Here is a 19,274-nt window from a genome sequence, read left to right as displayed (position 1 = left end):
TATGGTTTTACAGTCAGAAAAGATCCTTTGTAATATTTCAATGCTTCGGATCTGTTAAGGCTTGCTTCATAGACTAATATGTGGTCTAATCTGGAGAATGTTCCATGTGCATTGGAAAAGGAAGTATACTTGGCTGCTGTTGGGTGGAGTGTTCTGTAGGTGCTATGAGGTCAGGTTGGTTGATTGATGTTTAGATCTTCCATGTCTTTACTGAGCTTCTTTCTGAATGTTCTGTCCTTCACCAAAAGTGGTGTGTTGAAGTCTCCTACTATTATTGTGGAGTTATCTATCTCTCTTTTCAATGCTGCTAGATTTTGTTGTGTGTATTTTGGAGCCCTGTCATTGGGTGCGTAAATATTTATTACGGTTATGTCCTTCTGGTGTATTGACTCTTAAATCATTATATAGTGTCCTTCCTTATCCTTTGTGGTAGATTTTGCTTTAAAGTCTATTTTGCCAGAGATTAATATTGCCACTCCTGCTCTTTTTTGATTGTTGTTTGCTTGATGTATTTTTTTCCATCCTTTAAATTTTAATTTGTGTCTTTAAGTCTAAGGTGTTTTCTCTTGAAGGCAGCATATAGGCAGATCGTGTTTTTTTAAACCCATTCTGCCACTCTCTCTTTATTGGTGCATTTAGTCCATTCACATTCAGCCTAATTATTGATAGGTTTTTTTTTTTTATGAGTTTAGTGCTGTCATTTTGATGTATTTTTGTGTGCGTAGTTGACAGTTCCTTTGTTCTGTCTAATTTTCTGTGCTTGAGTCATCTTTCTTTATGTATTTTCATTGTTGTTGATTTTGTATTTGATGAGTCTTCATATTTTTCTTGTTTTTTATTTTGATGTGTAGGACTGTTAGTTTCCTTTGTGGTTACCTTAATATTTACCTCTATATTTCGAAGTTTAAACTAATCTTTTATTTCTTTATATCCCCTTGGCTTCCTCTCCATATGAAAGATCTATGACTACATCATTTTGTCCCCTTTTTTTGTTTTAATGTTGTCATCTTTTACATACTGACATCTCTGTTTCCCTATTATCAGTGTTTCAGCTTTGATTTATTTGTGACTTCCTATCTGGGTTGAAATCTGGTTGTTTCGTCTTGTGTTCTAGTCTTGGGTTGTTATCTGATGTTATTGGATTTCCAACCAAGGACTCCCTTTAGTATTTCTTCTAATTTTGGTTTGGTTTTTACAAGTTCCGTAAAATTCTATTTATCTGGAAATGCCCTAATTTCGCCATCATATATGAGAGAGAGTTTTGCTGGATATGTAATTCTTGGCTGGCAATTTTTTCTCTTCAAGGCTTTATATATGTTATCCCATTGCCTTCTTGCCTGCCTGGTTTCTGCTGAGTAGTTGAAGCTTAGTCTTATTGACTTTTCTTTGTAAGTGGCTTTTCACTCATCCCTAGCTGCTCTTAAAATTCTCTCTTTAACTTTGGTTTTAGCAAGTTATAATATGTCTTGGTGACTTTCTTTTGGAATCTACCTTGTGTGGGGTTTGATGAACTTCTTGGCTAGACCTCCGTGTCTTTCACAATATCAGGGATGTTTTCTGACAAGAAATCTTCAACAATTCTCTCTGTAGTTTCTTTTATCCCCCCCCCCCCCGCCCCGTTCTGGTACTCCAATCACTCACAGGTTATTCCTCCTGATACAGTCCCACATAATTCTTAGGGTTTCTTCATTTTTTTTTTAATTCTTTTATCTGATTTTTCCTCAAATAAATTGTTTCAAGTGCTGTATCTTCAATCTCACTAATTCTGACTTCCATTGCCTCGATTTTGCTCTTATTACTTTCTACTGAGTTGTCTAATTCTGAAATTTTATTGTTAATCATTTGATTTTTTTTTTTTTTTTTTTTTTTGCTTTCTGTCTATGGATTCTTGCCGCCTGTTAAATTTGTCATTATGCTCTTGTATAACCTTCTTATAATTCCTCTGTTGCTTTGTCTATGTGTTCTTTGGCTTGGTCTCAGTTTTGCCTGATCTCCTTCCTAATCTCTTAAAGAGCTCTGTGCAGTAAACCTCTGAGTTCTACCTCCAGTAATTCCAAGAAATTCTCTTCCTCTGGGAGGTTTCTTGGGTCTTTGTTTTGGGAGTTTGCTGAAGCCATCATGGTCTGCCTCTTTATGTGACTTGATATTGACTGTTGTCTCCAAGCCATCGATAAGTTTATAATTATTTATTTTATGCTTGCTTACTGTTTCCTAGCTCCTTGTTTTGATATGCCCAAATAGGCTGGTCATGTGAGCTACTTTGCTTATTGGCATCTTCGAAGTTCCCATGTCCTGTCTCCAACTGGTTAGAGCTATTGCTAAGTATGTGACCCCAGGAGTCCATTTGCTTTTCTTGTGTGGATTCAGCTCAGGTGTCCAGGTCATTGGTCACTGAGGTGTGATGCAGGCTCTCATCTACAGTCCTAGATGGGCAGGGGTGATTGGAGTAGGCACAGGTATCTGGCTGCAGTAGAGGGTCATGTGCTGAGCAAGGTAGGAGGCTAATGGCTACCCTTGAGTGCCTGGGTGGAAGGCATGTCCCTGTTCCCTAGAGTTTGTAGGTGAGTAGGTTTGGCAGAGGGACTTTGGACACTCAATGCTGTTGGCTATGAGGACTAGGAGGCACGACTTATTCTCAGACATCTGCCAGGGGCGGCTAGGTGGAGTGAGTATAGCCACCAGCCCTCAGGCCCCTGATGTGGGCAGGTAAGAACCCTGCTTAATGGGCAGGGGAGTGTCAAACGTCACTAACGTGCCACTCCCCCTTAGCTGTTGCAGTTGAAAATAGGCTTCAGGCATATACATTGTTGAACTGTGCTAATGAGGGCCTACACTGTTGAAAGGGGCCTGCACAGGTCTAGGCAGGGAGAAAGGCATTCAAAGACCATGGACCCCTTATGCCTATGCCTAGACAAAGGGCAGTGTTAATGTGTCCCCTTTCCAAAGCCAGGAGAATGGCCTGGGGCAAGTGATGGGTCCCACTTCTGGCCCAGGGGGTGTGGCAATCACTGAAGCCAGACTGGGACTGGAGCAGAGCAGGGAGGGGGCAGGTAAATGGGAGAGAAGTACTTCCCAGAGAGAAGAAGGGTTTTTTTGATCCCACATGATAGGTTAGATGCTTGCATTTAACTTTTGCACTATGCCACCAGTGCTCCGGTATAGGTATAGGTGTAAGTGTAGGTATAGGTGTAGATGTAGATGTAGACATAGATATACCAGGTCTCATTGAGTCAGTTCTGACTACTGGTGACCGCATGTACATTAGAGTAGAGCTGTGCTCCATAGGGTTTTCATGGCTGAGTCTTAAAAACTAGATTACCAGGCCTTACTTCCAAGGCACCTCTGGGTAGACTCAAACCACAGGCCTTTTGGTTAGCAGCTGATCTCGTTAACAGTTTGGACCACCCAGGGACTTTATTAATTGTTTGATTCAGTGGTGAACAGAGAGGCGTCCAAGCGAGGGTGAGCACAGGGTGAGGGACCTCTGACCGTCTTCAAATTATAGCAGCCAACCACCAACATGCCATTGAGTTGATTCCCACACATGGCACACCCTGTTTGAGCACACCGTCTCCTGGTGTGCTGTGACCCCTGGCAGCCAGCACCTGTGTCTCTTTGTTGGCAGATGCCGTAGGCTTTCAGAACCCGCCTGGCCTGAGCTCTTGCAGAGAGCTCTGGAAGTGCCTGGGATGCATATCCTTTGGGGTCAGCCCTTCAGCAACAACTGCAACCTGCAACAGGGGAGCTATAGAATCTCCAGCCCCATTGCCTGATTGGGACAACCCTAAGGTGTGACCCACTCTGCCTTCAGAGTCTCCTGTGGGACTGTGCTCCCCTCCGTGGGGCTTGGCCTGACGTCGCCTCTTGCTTGGCTGCCTCCCCTCCCACTCCCTGTGGCTTTCCTGGAGCAACTCCTAAACAACCACTCTCACAAGCACCCTAGACTCAGGGTCTGCTTAGAGCCCTTCCCACCGTGACACTCATCCTGTGTGAGTGAGGGCAAGCCGCTTCCCCTCTATGAGCCTCACACTCCCCATCTGTGCAGGCATGTTGGACAAGCTGACGCTTGGGATCCTTGTAGCTCTGAATTGGCCATTCTGCAGTCCTCCATTCATTAGCATGCCTGCGGGATCCAGTCACCACAACCTGCTGACAAATGAGCCGATGCCTGCCTCTCTTTCCTTTCTTGGGATCCTGATGGGATACAGTTTCTCCAATAGGTCAACCCTGAAACCGCCAGGGGCCCCAGCCTACTCTGAGCCTCTCCTCAGTGCCAGCTGGGGCAATAGGCCTTATGGGCCCATGGGATGCTGTCCAAAGACGCCATCAGAAGGAAGCCAAGGGTGAAGAATGTGATCAAGGTTACTGAATTGTACATGTAGAAACTGTTGAATTGATGTGTGTTTTGCTGTGTGTATTCTCAATAACAACAACATAATATAAAAAAAAAAAAAAAAAGGCAAGGGCCTGGTTTCCATGGTGACCAGAAAGCCTCTGGTAGCTGTGGAAGAAGAGCACAAAGCCCCATCTGACTTCGATTATAGGCCTGGCAACTGAAACCTGCCTTCAGTCCAAGCTGGCCAAGGGTCTGCCTCCTTGGCTGTGGAGGGAGATTTTATGGAGGGGGGGGGTTGTCTTAGTAACCCTCACCCTCCTGGAACACTTTGAATAGGTCTTGCTGCCATAACCCAAAATACTCCAGGCATCCGCTATTCCCTCCAACCCCTTTGCCTGAACTTCCCAGGAAGGAGGTGGGAGGAAGGAGCATGGGTGTTTGGCCAACTCTTTTGCCAGCTCCACCCATGAAGGGCTCCACCAGGAGAGCCCAGAAACGGAGGACCTGGGTTCATATCCCAAGCTCAGCCATCAGCTCGTCATGTGGCTTCTGTCCAGTCAGTTAACCTCTCTGAGCCTCGGTTTCTTTAGCAGGATGGTGGGATGAAAAAAGCACCCACTCTGGAACCAGGCAGACCTGGTTTCAAAACTAGGCTTCACCCTGTGCTTATTCAACAAAACCTGTGGAATGTCCTCAGTGTACCAGCCTGTCCTGGGTTCTGCAGTTCAGCTGTGATCTGAGCAGACCAAGTCCTGTTCTCAAGAGGCTTATAGTCTAGGGAGAGACAGGCCACTATCTCGTAATGGAGTGTAAGGCACTGTAACGTGGTATGACATGGTGTCTGCGAGAGGCAAGGGCTATGAAGGAATATAACACAGGGCAGGGGACAGAGAAGGAGTTGGGGAGATTGCTTTAGATAATATGCTCAGGGAAGGAGCTATGGCCTGGGGCCATCTCCTGGCTCACCTGTGCCTCAGTTTCCTCATCCATGACCTGGAATGAAGCATGCCCACTTCCCAAGGATGTTGTAAGCATTGAAGGAGGTCACAGCACAGAACCTTAACAGTGTCAGTCACCCTGTGCATCAACAACATACCAGATTCCCTCCTTCTTTTTAATTGTGGTAAATACATACATAACACGTCATTTGCTTTTTCAAAGTTTGTCATGTGTACAAGTCAGTGACATTAGTTATGTTTATCATGTTGTTCAACCATTAACATCATTTGTTTCCAAATTTTCCCATCACCCTTATCAGAAGGTCAGTGTTCCTATACACTGAGTCCCCCTTTTCCCCTGCCTCCCACTCATGCCTGGTCACCACTAATAAAACTTTGGTCTCTGTATGCTTGCCTATTCTAGATATTTCACATAAGTGGATATTCCATTCTTCTTAAGGAGTTAGGATACTAGGGAGCCACTCAAAGTGTTAGCAGAGAGGGGTGGCACAACCATCACCGGCACACAAAGGGTCGCTAGGTCTTGCTTAGGCGGGAGAGCAGGCCAACTAGTAACCTTGGCCAACACCTTGGAAATGTGAACTTGACCGAGGCAGTGGGAAGTTGGGACTTACTTTACAAAAGGCATCTGGTACCTGGTTGACCCTGTGGGGCTGCCCCTCCAGCCTCTCTGTTTAAAGCAAGCCCCACCTTCAGCACCTACCCATCTCCTTTGAGAAGAAATGGCACACCTGTATTTCCAAAATGGCCAAGTGCAATTTGATGGTGGAGGCGGGGCTTATGCAGGAAATCGAGGCCCCCTGTCTCCTCTCTATTCCAGCTTTGACTCAACGGTACCAAGTCCTGACGCTAATGTGCAGAAGAGACTCCTGGCCCCAGAGTGTTGCCAAAGTGCACGTCCAAGGGGCTACCGCTGCTGAGATCTGAGTGTCTTCTGGGGAATTACAGGACAGGCGAGGCCAGGCTCCCAGATTACAGGGCTGCCATGCTAACTGGTGATTAAATTGGGATGGGTAAAAATAACCCCAGGAGATGCCACAGCCAAGGTCAGGGGGAGGTGAGGGGCAGAATCCCCCCCTGACTCCTGCATGTAGCTCTGTAGCCAGATGGGCTGCCATGGAGCCGCTCTCTCTGTCCTGAGTCTCTGCCAGAGGCCTGGTCCACCCCGGGTGACCACTATACCCCTGCCCTGCAAGTGCTCTGCTCACTTCAGCTGGGCTGGCTGAGAGCCCCTTGTCCAGGATTTAGAATTCTAATATAAGTTATTTCACTCTTCTCCCAACTTTGGGGATTGAAACAAACAAACAAACCTTCACGTAATATTTTGATTCTTGTTTACAGATTATAAAGTATAGTGCTGTCTTTTCTTATGGATCCTTACTTTTTAAAAATAGGCTTTATTTTTTAGAGTGGTTTTAGGTTTATAGCAGAATTGCACAGAAAGTACAGAGGTTCTTAAACACCCCCCTCCTCCCTGCACTCAGCTTCCCCTATTATTATCCTCCTGCATTCTTATGGAAAATTGGTTACAATCGATGAGCCAATATTAATACATTAGTATTAACTAAAGTCCACAGCTTACATTAGAGTTCATTCTTTGTGTTCTAAGTCCTCTGTGTTTTGACAAATGCAGAATGTCACGTGTCTGCCATTACAGTGTCCTGCAGAACAGTCTCACTGCCCTAAAAATGCCCGGTGCTCCGTCTGTTCCTCTCTCCCCATCCCCTCCCGGAGCCCCTGGCAACCACTGCACTTTACTGTTTCTATAGTTTTCCCTCTTCTGGAACGAAGGATCCTTTCTTTTAAAATGTGCTAGAAGGACAGAACGGTGTGCTTACTTGGCTACGATTGTGTAAAAAAAAAGGGCTGGGAAAGGAATGTATACACGTCTCTTCACAGAGCAGTATGGATTATCTCTGGAAGAATTCCCTGGAAACTAATAACATTAGTCACCTTCAGGGAGGGGAACTGCCTCAGGTGGGTAGAAAACGTCTGCGTTTTTCTTTTGTTTACCATAGAGAGGCTCAGAAGAGGTAAAAAGGGGATGGAAACATGCCTTGGCCTCAACATTTCCATTTCTAGGAATTTGTCCCAAGAGATCATTGGCGAAATACACAAAGATGTCTGCAAAAGGATTTTACAGTGTGGTTTGTATTCTGAAAAATGGAGATTAAGAAAATAAATTATAGCATGGCCATGGAAAACTATGTAGCTGTCAAACAGGACAATGTAGATCTGTAAACTCTGACATGGAAAGACATTCATGTCATCGTTGAGGGAGAAAGGCAAGATATAAAACAGGGTGAAGTGTACAGCTCCATTGATATAAAAATGGTGAGCACATAGCACATCATAGGGTGAGCACATGGACAGGTACCTGGGAGGATGACCGTGGTGGTGAATCAACTTGACTAGGCTCTGGTTCCCAGTTGTTTGGCCAGACACTAGTCTAGTTGCTATCCTAGTTACATGTGATGAAGTCAGCTAACCTTGGGTAGAGCAGGTTACCTTCAATAATGAAATGTAATGTAATAATGGCCTTACATCAAATGTAATATAATATAATATAATCACTTCCCATAATGCAATCTAATGTAATGAAATCAATCAGTTGAGGTCATACCAGTGTAGTGTGAAGCCTAAATCTAATCAATTCTGAGTTATAAAACCAGAATAGGTACTGTTATGGGTTGAATTATGTCCCCCCAAAATATGTGTCAACTTGGTTAGGCCATGATTCCCAGTACTGTGTGGTTGTCCTCCATTTTGTGATTTTCCTGTGTGTTATAAATCATAATCTCTGCCTGTGGTTAAAGAGGATTAGGGTGGGATGCAGCACCCTTGCTCAGGTCACATCCCTGACCCAACCTAGGGGGGTTTCCCTGGGGTGTGGCCGGCACCACCTTTTATCTTGCAAGAGACAAAAGGAAAGAGAAGCAAGCAGAGAGTTGGGGACCTCATACCACCAAGAAAGTAGTACTAGGAGAAGGATGTGTCCTTTGGACCTGGGGTTCCTGCATGGAGAAGCTCCTAGTCCAGGTGAAGGTTGATGAGAAGGATCTTCCTCCAAAGCCAACAGAGAAAGAAGGCCTTCCCCTGGAACTGGCACCCTGAATTTGGACTTCTAGCCTCCTAGACTGTGAGAAAATAAATTTCTCTTTGTTAAAGCCGCCCACTTGTGGTATTTCTGTTACAGCAGCACTAAATGACTAAGACAGACACCGTGACATATACGCACAAGGGAAGACAGACAACATGTGAAGATCTACAAGCAAAGGACCACTGACACCAGAAACTAGGAGAAAGGCTCCCAGAAGGGATCAACCTGGCCAAGACCCTGATTTAGACTTTTAGCCTCCAGATTTTCTCACTGTGAGAAAATAAATCTGTCTTCTTCAAAGCCACCCACTTGTGGCATTTCCATTACAGCAGCACTAGGAAACTAAGACGAAATGAGCGTCCAAAGGCTAAGGGTGATGTCTGGCTTCCAGGAATGGCAAAATCACATCTGCCAATAGCAATTATAACTCTGGATGAAATATAAAGGCCAACTGTTTGAAGACACTGGAGAGCAGGAAAGAAGGGAAGTGTATTTGACTCTTGAAAGCTGGGATCCATGTCTCTCCAGCTTTTCCCCTAGGGATGCACCCCAGTTCGTACTGTGCTCAGGGGATAAATGCAAGCTGAAAGTCACAGCAGCACTGGCTCGGGGAGTCAGGGGTTGGAGTCCATTGTATCAGAGAACGTACCTGGTATTATTTGAATCCTTTTTAATGTATCGAGACTCGTTTTATGGCCCTACATATGGTTTATCTTGATCAGCATTCCCTGTGCACTGGGAAAGAATATGCATTTGACAGTTGGTGAGTGCAGGATTCTACAAATTCCAACTGAGTCCAGGCATGGGGAGGTGGGGGAAAGTGGCAGGTGAGGTTATTTGTAACCAGAATTCCAGGATTCCTTAGCAGGTGTCTGCTTATCCCTCACTGGCCAGAACCAGGTCACAGGACTACTTCTAGCCACAAGGGAGTGCTCTGGGCAACCGGGGCTTGTCTCTTACAGAGGCTTCCCAGAACAGCCCATCAAGGAGCAGGTGATTGGAGTGTTCATCCCCTGACTGTGTCCCCATTGGTTGAGGATTGCCTTAGAGCCATTAGCTTCCTCACCCATTAGCTGCACCTAGTCAGGGGTGGAGCAAGCCTCCACCGCTTTGGAGAAAGTCCTAGAGCAGCAAAGTGGAGAGCCACATGCAGCAACCTGCTGGTGGGTGAGATGCCACCAGCACGCATAAGACTGTCCACCACTGCTGTGGCTGCAGTTAGAGAGGCCAAGGGGGCATGACAAAGGCTTACAGTGCTGGCTTACTGGAGTAAAAGCTCTGTCTGGAGGGGCAAGACTGGGATCCCAAAAGTGCCTGCCCCGTGCTGGCCTGGAGAAGTGTCCCAAACCTAGTGACCACGTGTTCTCTGTGGATTCAGGCCTCGCAAGAGCAGAGGTTGCGTCACATCATTCTCTCTTCTCCATTCCTCAGACAAAAGAGAAGAAACAGTGAGCCGGATCGAACTGTGTCAGTTCAGACCAGCTCCCTGTGGCTGGCCTGCGAACAGGCAAAACACTCAGGTCACCGGAAGGAAGCAGCCTCGAGGTCGGAGAGCCAGCACAGAAGCAGGAAGAGCCTGGTGTGTTCTGGGTGTGGTGAGGAGACCAGAGGGGTTAAAGGGTTCTCCCCAGGGAGAGGGAACTGGAGCGAAGAGGCCGCTGAGCCTTGGGGGTCCTGAGACACCAGCCTGTGGCACTTTGCCTGCTGCGTTTGTCTTCTATGCTGATGTAACAAATGATTACAAACCGAGTGCCTTAAAACAACAAAATGTATTATTGTACAGTCCGGCCCCGGTCTCACTGGGCTAAAATCCAGGTGTCAGCAGGGCTGCGTTCCTTCCAGAAGCTCTAGGGGAGAATCCATTTCCTTACCTTTTTCACCTTCCAGAGGCCGCCCACATTCCTTGGCACATGGCCCCTTCCTCCGCCTTCAAAGCCAGCAACACCGTATCTCTCTAACTATTCTTTCCTAGTCACTTCTCCCTCTGAACACAGCTGGGAAAGATCCTTGGATTTTAAGGACTCCTGTGATTAAATTGGGCCTAGCTGGAGTATCCAGGATAATCTCCCATCTCAAGGTTTTTAACCTTAATCACACCTGTGAAGTCCCTTTTACCAGGTAACGTAGTCCCAGGATCTGGGGATTAGGACATGGACATCTTTGGGAGGCCATTATCCAGCCTATCACACCTGTCCCTCTCAGTTCCTACCCCAGCCTGTGGGGGCAACATGCTTCCACCACAGCGGTCTCAGGCTTTGTGAAGGAGAACCCAAAAACAAAAACTCGCTGCTGTTGAGTCCATCCTGACTCAGAGCGACCTGATGGGACAGAGTGAGGTTTCCAAGGCTGTAATCTGTATGGAAGCAGACTGCCACATCTTTCTCCTGCAGAGTGGCTGGTGGGTTCAAACCACCGGAACTTTTGGTTAGCAGCTGAGCACTTAAACACTGTGCCACCAGGGCTCCTTCGTGAAGGAGAAAGGGGAGCGAAAATGTTGAGGACTGATTATGCTTGGTGCTGAAGAGTGTGTGAGGACAGAGGCAGTCTCATACTCCGTGGGTGGGAGTGTAAATTGGTACAACCTGCTCAACGATTTGAAAGCAGGCATTGAAATTTAAAATCCACATAGCCTCTGAATTAGCCATTTCAGGCCTAGGAGGTGAGCCCATAGAAATGTAACATCAACGTATCAGTTAGAGTAACATCAACGTATCAGTTAGAGACTGCGGCAAATATGTAGTTATAGTCACAGATGTAAATGTTTGTTGCAACATCATAATAACAAAAAAAAAAAAACACTGAAAATAAGCTACTTATTCACCAGTAGAGACCTGAGTAAATAAATGGCGCTACATTCCTGCAATGGAATTCTATGTAGCCATTTAAAAGGGTAAAGTAGATTTATAAATTCTGGCCTGAAAAAAATGTCCATGATGTATTACTGAAAGGAAAAAAAAAAAAAAAAGATCAATATGAATAACATAAGCCTATTTTTTAAAAAAGGAAAAATGTAGTCTGCTATGTAGTATGTATAACTTATAAATAAAGATATATCTACATAAAGTTGGGGAAAGTTTGGAAAGATTATGCCGCAAACAGATTATAGAAATTAGAATGTGGTAAGGGTAGGGAGTTAGGAGGGTGAGGTTGGGATTTGATGGGCAAGGATGGAAATTTTCACTTCTTACAGCATATAATTTGTAGAGTGGTGGAATTTGGGGTGATTTTTAACTTTTTCCCCCATCTTTCAATATTAAAGAAAAAAATTAAGAACACTTTTGCAAACGGTTAAGCACTTGGCTACTAATCAAAAGGTTGGCAGTTCAAATCCATCCAGAGGTACCTCAGTAGACAGGCTTAGCAATCTATTTCTGAATGATCACAGCCATTGAAAACCCTACCAAGTACAGTTCTACTCCAACACACATGAGGCTGCCATAAGTCAGAAGCCTCAGTTCTATGAGAGAAGCTAAGAGAAGGCAGGAGTCCCAGGGGGGCCCAGGAGGCGCTCCTTGTGGGGCTGGCTCTCAGTCACTCAGCAGGTGGCTGCTGACAAAGGTCTGCAGGCAAAAGCCTCTGTGACTGGGCCAAGCCTCTGGGTCCTTGATGCTTGAAGCCAGGACACCTTGGGGATGGCAGCCCAGCTCTGCTCTCCTGGCTCCAGCGGGACCCTGGAGCTGCTGCGAGGGCAACCCTTGCAGCCCTCAGACCAGTGGTCCCAGAGAGGAGCAGCATTCCAGATCTCACTCTGCCTCTGACTCTTCCTGACAACCACCAGCCACTCTCAGCCTTGGTTTCCCTGTCTCTAAATGGGAATTGCATGGATTATGAAGGCAATGTTATTAAACAGTGTACACAATATAATCCCAATTGTGTAAAATGCATGTCACTTTAGAAAATGACACCTACACGAAGGAAAGAAAGCCGAGAAAGATACTTTCCAAAATATTCTCAGTGGTTCTTCTGAGAAGCTGGAGTAGGGGTGCTGTCTCTTTCCTTCTTTCCAACAATGAACATGGAATTGATGCTATTCCTTTTCACCCTGCCTGGCCCAAACTGGAAACCCTGGTGGCTAATGGTGAAGAGCTACAGCTGCTAAACGAAATGTCTGCCATTCGAATCCACCAGGCGCTCCTTGGAAACCCTATGGGGCAGTTCTATTCTGTCCTATAGGGTTGCTATGAGTCGGAATTGACTCAACAGCAATGAGTTTGGCCCAAACTAACTCACAGGGTTGCTGCTTTGAAAAAATGTAAGGAACTCTGCAAATGGGACATGGAACGGGGAGGCTGGGGGGAGGAAGGGCCAAGCCACAACCAGTAGCACATTTTTGTTGCCTGTGGTCACATTTAAGAAAAAGAAGCAAATGACAAAAAAAGCTGAAGCCTACTGACTGATCTTCTCCCAAGCCAGGCACGGCCAGGGGTGAGGGGCCTGTGTGCCACCCTCCTCACCTCCCCAGGCCGGCCGTGCCCACCCCAATCCCCAGACTGTGCGACGACAGCAGATCCTGGTCGTGACAGAGAACGGGGCAAAGGGTCCAGGACTGAATTCTCAGGATTTGGTTTCTGAGCCCTCCCAGGTCCCTTAGGCCACAGTGGCATGACTATGTTCACAAGTCTGTGTCCATACTCATTGGTAGACAGGAAAACTTGGGCCTTAGGGACCCCACCTTGCTATTGGCATCTGCCCAGTGCTCAGGGTCGGTAACAGTGGGCTCCCAAAAAGTGTTGGTTGAATGAATGGGTGGTCTTTATCCATCATCTGTCTCAGAGAGGTGACACAACTTGCCCAAGGACACTCGAGACCACTCGGCCTGGGAAGAGCCAGAACCCAGTTCCCTCCGCTTTTGTGTGCAGACTCCTATCACTGTTTCACTCAGTCCTGACGTGAATGGGTGACTGCTATCATTATCTGTTTTACAGATGGGGAAACTGTGGCTCAGGATGGTGAAGTCACTTGTCCAAAGTCACACAGCAAGTGGGAGGCACAGCAGAGTCTAACCTAGGTCCACCTGGCTTGGTGGCTGTTTGGCTGCCCCAGAAAGGGTCAATGATTTGTACAAGTTTACACAGGTAAGTGGTCAGCCCTCGTAACCAGGCTGACTGTGTCCTCACCAGAAAGCTAGCCCAGGCCTAGCAGAATGAGCATAGTAGGTCCAACATCTCCATAAAATCAACCTGGAACTACAGGACAGGGTCAATGTGCCTTAACTGAGAATATGAGAATACAAGATTTAAGGACTTGAGCTGGTATCAACTCTGATCCAAGTCAGCAAATGGGTTCTCTGGCTGCGTTAACAGGAGCATGGTGTGCAGAACAAAGGAGGTGGTAGATACTCTCTGGCCCCCATCTCAGGCCACACCAGGAAAGTCGGCCAGTTCTGGATGCCACCCCTGGAGAGAGACATTAACGAACAGGAGCGTGTCCAGGGAAGAGTGACGGGGGGACCACTTGACCCAACAGGTCAGGTAAGGAGCGAGAAGCAAAAATAGGAGGTGTTTAATGTGGAGGGGAGACTTGGTCCCTGACTTAGCTAAGGATTGTTGTGAGAAAGCAGTGCAGGCTTCCCAGGGCACAGAAGTGATATCAACACGGAGAAGATGCAGATTTCAGCTCAGTGGAAGGGCACTCTTAGTGACATCAGAATAGCCTAGTGACAGAACAGGCTGTGTGAAAGTGCTGAGTTACCCATCACTGTAGGTGATCGATACAGGACAACTCTCAGGGCAGAGTGTAGAACGGAAAGGGCTGTAGAATTCTTCACACCTCACTAACAGCTAACTCACCCCAGGCTCAGAGCTCTTGATTCAGTGAGGTCCTGGTGACGCAGTTACAAAAAAACAAACAAACCAGTCACCTCGAGTGGACTGTGACTCATGGTGACCCCATGTGTGTCAGAGTATAAACTGTTTTTCAGTGGTTGATTTTTTGGAAGTAGATCACCAGGCCTGTCTTCCAAGCTGCCTCTGGGTGGACTGAACCTCTATACTTTTGGTGAATAGCTGAGCACATTAACCATTGCGCCACCCAAGGACTCCATTAAGCACTTACTAGGGACTAAAAGTTTTATGGATATATCAAGTTTTCCACAGCCAAGCGCAGTGGTGGCCTGAGTTGGCATCTGATACATTTCTAGGTCACTAGACTAAGGTGCGCCTGATCCAAGCCATGGTGGTGTTTTCAATTGCCTGTGAAAGCTGAACAATGAATAAGGAAAAAAGAATTGAGGCCTTTGAATTATGGTGTTGGTGAAGAATATTGAATATTCCATGGACTGCCGAAAGAACAAACAAATCTCTCTTGGAAGAAGTACAGCCAGGATGCTCCCTGGAAGCAAGGATGGCAAGACTTTGTCTACAGCGCTTTGGACATGTTATCAGCAGGGATCAGTCCCTAGAGAAGGACATCATGCTTGGTAAAGTAGGGGGTCTGTGAAAAAGAGGAAGACCCTCAACGAGATGGATTGACACAGTGGCTGCAACGATGGGCTCAAGCATAGTGACTGTGAGGATGGCACAGGACCAGGCAGTGCTTCGTTCTGTTGTACATTGAGTCCCTATGAGTCAGAACCTCACCTAACAACAAGCTGCCTAACTCTGCATCCTTCTCAGCCCCTCTGGGTTAAGGAGCCAGTAGTACACTTGCTGCCATAAAGTTGCTCTGGGTTCCATGGAAGCCAGAGAAAACACAGCTTAGCTCGCTAACGGAGGCAACTTCAGGCATCATTACTGTGAGCAGCTCTATTAAGGGGACTCCTGCTCAGTGCTGACCCTTTCTAACCTCCTATTCCAATCCCTGGGCACCTGGATGGGCGTGAGGCTTCAGGGGACCAAACTGGAGAGATTCAAAGCAGGGGTTTCCCAGGGGTTATTTAATGCAGCAAGTGTTGTATTCTCCTGCCCTCTTGCGATGAGCTCCAGAATAACAAGTGCCGGTCGCCTAATCGTTCTGAGGCTATGTCGAAACTGGGCACCAGAGGGCAGGGTTCTCAACACTATCTCACCCAATGCTTCCCCCTCTCCTTTTTCAGTAGATTATTTTTAAAATATCTTTATTGAAATATACCATACACTTCAACCGTTTAAAGTGTACCGTTTAATAGTTTTTGGTATATTCACGGAATTGTGCAACCGTCGCCACAATTTAATTTTAGAATATTTTCATCATCCCCAAAAGAAACCTTCTACTAATAGCAGTCACTCCTGTTCTCCCTCTCCTCTGAGCCCTGGGCAACCAATAGCATACCTTCTGTTTTTATAGATTCGTCTGTTCTGGGCATTTCCTATAAATGGGGTCAGCCAATGAAAACCCGTAACGGTCTGATCCTATTTTGCATGGGTCACCATGAGTCAGGGGCTGACTCAATGGCAGCCAACAGCAACGTAGTATTTCTAAGCTCCTAAACCCACTCTCAGCCTCAGGGCTCAGGTCTCATCCACGTCCAGCCTCATCTGTATCTTCTTTCTGTGGCCTGAATGCGCCATGTTCTCTCTCTCCTCAGGGCCTTCACATGCTGTTCCCTCCTCCTGTAACCCTCTTCCCCACTTGCGTGTTTGCCTAACTAACTCACCCTCCAGGCCTTGCCTTAGATACTACCTCTTCCAGGAAGCACTCCCTGATCTCCTACATCTGAGTTGGTTGTCTAGCAGTCCCGGCACTCACCCTCTCTCCGTGTTTGCGGGTTTCCTCCTGTGAGCTTATTGAAGGGAGGATGGCTCAAGTTGATTCTTGAATCCCCGAAGGCCCAACACAGGGCTGTGATTGTGAAATGGTGTGTCTTAGTTTGGTGTTGCTTGTAACAGAAATACCTCAAGTGGATAGTTTGGGCAAACAGAAACTTATTCTCTCTCAGTTCAGGAGGCTAGAAGTCTGAATTCAGGGTGCTGGCTCCAGGGGAAGTCTTTGTCTCTCTGTTGGCTTTGCGGGGAGGCCCTTATGATCAATCTTCCCCTGGGTCTAGGAGCTTCTCAGCACAGGGACCCCAGGTCCAAAAGAATGTGTTCTGCTCCTGGCTCTTCTTGCTTAGTGGTAACGAGGTCCCTTTTCTCTCTACTCAATTCTCTCTTTTATATCTAAAAGAGTGACTAAAGATACAACCTAATCCTGTAGACCGTGTCTTGCCTCATTAACATAACTGCCTCTAATCCTGCCTTATTAACATCATCCAAAAAAAAAATACCCCGTTACCTTCGAGTCAGTTCTGACTCATAGCGACCCTATAGGACAGAGGAGAACTGCTCCATAGAGTTTCCAAGCAGCGGCTAGTAAATTCAAACTGCCGACCTTTGGTTAGCAGCTGTAGCTCCCTGTAGCTCTTAACCACTGTGCCACCAGGGATTTATAACACATAGGAAAATTATATCAGATCACAAAATGGAGGACAACCACACAACACTGGGAATCATGGCCTAGCCAACTTGATACACATTCTGGGGGGACACAGTTCAATCCATAGCACGGTGGATGAGGCAAATGAGTGGAGAAGCCTAGAAGGTGTGGGTAATTCCAGTGGAACTAGAGGAGGCTTCTTTGGGGAGGGCAGCAGGGGCTGACAAGTTGTGAGAAGTAGCCAGGGTGGCTGAGCCCAAAGAACAAGGCCACACAGGGCGCAGGGCTGTGGGAGCTTGGAAGGAGGAAGACAGGGCACTTCTCCCAGGGAGAGACGTGGCCAGCACTCCCACACTTGGCTCCTGGCCAGTGTCAAGAAAGAGCTGCAGTATGAAAAGCTTTCCCACGGAGGACAAGTGTCCCCTCTGTGAGTACCTGAAGGATGTGGGGGTGCCTGAGAAATGGGAGATGTCTAGTCACCCAGGCAGGGGCTGCAGGGGCCAGGTTGCTGAGGAGGAGGGTGTCAGACTGCTGCATGGAGGGAGGGAAGGGTGCTGAAGGGAGAGAGGCAGGATTCCAGGCCTGACTGATCCCCAGAGACTCTGAGATGATGGGGCCTAGACCACCAGCCAGAGCAATGAACCCTCTGAGTAAGGAAGGACAAAAGCAAGAAACCATCACAGACAAAGTTCATGCTATGTTCACTAAAATGTCTAAAATGTTGGGACCAGCTGTCTGACTGACCCATTGTACAAATGGGGAAACTGAGGGCCAAGCCCAAAGTGACATTTCCTAGGGCAGGGCCAGCCTTTGTCCTTTAGAATTTATTGTTCTGTGAAATCTCAGGGTTCCTGACTCCAAAGTACTTCCTCTGCCTTGCTTACCACTGCCCCAAGTTCCACTGCTAACTATGCATTTATTTAAAACAGAAATCTCAATTTCAAAAGCCCATAGGGGTTCCCCCAGGGGCTGAGTGCCACAGGTCAGATGGCTCAGCTGAGTGACTGCAGCCCTGAAGGAAAATAACCCAAATTCATTGGGTAATCTCTTCATCTTAAACTTTGGTGCCTAATTAAAACACAACAAGACACTTCCAAGACTTTGCTGGCCCACCAAGTCCTTCAGGAGACAGACAGGATGGCCATCAGCCTGGAAGCTTCAGCTGGCCTCATTAGTTTGGGAAGCCCCCGAGTGGTGATGAGCCTGGCTGTCCACAGCAAGTGGGCTGTCCTATTGGGTGTTTCCAATAGGAGGCTTGGGGGGTGGCAGTTATTGTTGGGGCAGGGGTCGTTAGGGGTGGGGCCCTTAGGGTGGGGTGGGGTCGTTGAGGGTGGGGTGGGGGCTGTTGGGGGTGGGGTGGGGGTTGTTAGGGGTGGGGTGGAAGTTGTTGGGGTGAGGTGGGGGTTGTTGGGGGTGGAGTAGGGGCCTTTAGGGGTGGGTGTTGTTGGGGGTGGAGTAGGGGTCTTTAGGGGTGGGGGTCATTGGGGGTGGGGTGGGGATTGTTAGGGGTGGGGTGGAAGTTGTTGGGGGTGGGATGGGGGTTGTTGGGGGTGGGGTGGGCATGATAGGGAGGGAAGGGTGGGGGTGGGAGGAAGCAGAGGGGAAGTTAGGGCTTGAGAACAAACCTCCTTCCTTCTAATGGGTCAGAGTCACCAGTGCAGGCCTCTTTATTATGACTTATAATATTTATGTTATTTCCATAATAATGAGTTTTAAAAATATTCTTGAGGTTCTCCAGTCCCTTTATGATAGAGCTAAGGAAACGAGTTGCCAAGGAGTCATCTCTAACTCATGGCAACCCCATGTGTGCTAGAGTAAAACTGTGCTCCACAGGGTTTTCAATGGCTGAATTTAGGGAAATGGATTGCCAAGCCTGTCTTCTGAGGTGCCTCTGGGTGGACTCGAATCTCCAACCTTTGGGTTAGCAGAGCGTGTTAACGTTTTGCACCACCTGGAGACTCCAGAGCTAAGAAAAAGGAGACTGATGAAGGGGCTGGCTTGCGCAAGGACTGGCAGGTTGGGGGTAGGCCCCATGTGGGGTGGAGAAGGGGAGAAGGGGCCTCAAGTTCAGGTCTCGTGGTTCTTTCTCACGTGGAAGGTGACGCGAACTCTCAGCTATTCACACACATCCCCATTTTATAGAGGAGGAGGCTGAGGCACAGGACAAGGGGGAACTTTCCCAAGGTTTCACAGGCACCAAGTGGCAAGGCACTTGAACAGAAGCTCCGAGGAGAGAGAATTGGCCACGAGGCGAGAGAGCAGAGACTTCTGGCAGAGCAGATCGCTCCAAAACACTAACGGGAATTATGTGTGGATTTTTTGTTTTTGTTTTGTTTTTTCCACTTTTAAAATCCATCAGTCAACACTATGGAAAGGTGTGAAGTGAAAACTAAGCCCGCCAGCGGTTTCCCGTGCCTCCTGCAGGCCACGGTCACGCCCATACACAGATGCTCACGGGATGCACGATCCCACTGCGCGCTCTGCTCCCAGCTCGGTCCCGCAGCGGGGGCCCTTCCCGCTCCCTCCGCACCGACCGGCCTGCTCTCCT

General features: G+C 47.4%; 1 long non-coding RNA gene across 1 annotated transcript; it reads left to right on the top strand.

Moving 5' to 3' along the window:
* Window positions 1-7,272: 7,272 nt before the first annotated feature.
* Window positions 7,273-17,876, top strand: LOC135227944 (uncharacterized). Its single transcript, XR_010318122.1, has 3 exons — window positions 7,273-9,974; window positions 13,321-13,470; window positions 13,699-17,876. It is a non-coding gene; the product is annotated as an uncharacterized LOC135227944 (long non-coding RNA).
* The last annotated feature ends 1,398 nt before the right edge of the window (window positions 17,877-19,274 follow it).

The sequence above is a fragment of the Loxodonta africana genome, chromosome 16, assembly GCF_030014295.1.
Source record: "Loxodonta africana isolate mLoxAfr1 chromosome 16, mLoxAfr1.hap2, whole genome shotgun sequence".
In the NCBI taxonomy this organism is placed as follows: Eukaryota; Metazoa; Chordata; class Mammalia; order Proboscidea; family Elephantidae; genus Loxodonta; species Loxodonta africana.
The sequence above is the reverse complement of the archived record's forward strand: the minus strand, read 5'-3'. Positions and strand labels throughout refer to the sequence as shown.